Below are 456 nucleotides of genomic sequence, written 5' to 3'. Positions count from 1 at the left end.
TGTTAATTAAAAATTCCAGCAGTAACTAACGAAAAATATCAGTCTTGCTTGCATTATCTTGCTATCCGTGACTCCAGCTTTTATCCTAAGACGTCTCTCCTGCTCGCCGTGGCCATGGCCTTGTCTCTCCTCTCGGGGCCAGCCACATCCATGCCTGACCCTTCGCCGGCAACCGGCCCCTACACCACGACTGAATCCCATTATCCCTATGGGTATGACTACTATGGGTACGGACACCGCCACTACTATTAGTGTTTCAGCGAAAGTGAATGGCTGGAGACAAATGACCTGACTTATATAACGGCGAATGTGCGACGAATGAAGTAATTCGTTGCAAATAACGTGTTTATGGCGCAAGTAGAAGTGGCTTTTAGCATTGGAGTAATAAAGTAAGATTTTGATTCATTACCATCATATTACTTCCCTCATGATGTTGCTACTTACGCAAAGCTTATG

The sequence above is a fragment of the Penaeus monodon genome, chromosome 32 (assembly GCF_015228065.2).
Source record: "Penaeus monodon isolate SGIC_2016 chromosome 32, NSTDA_Pmon_1, whole genome shotgun sequence".
In the NCBI taxonomy this organism is placed as follows: Eukaryota; Metazoa; Arthropoda; class Malacostraca; order Decapoda; family Penaeidae; genus Penaeus; species Penaeus monodon.
Note: the sequence above shows the minus strand (reverse complement) of the source record.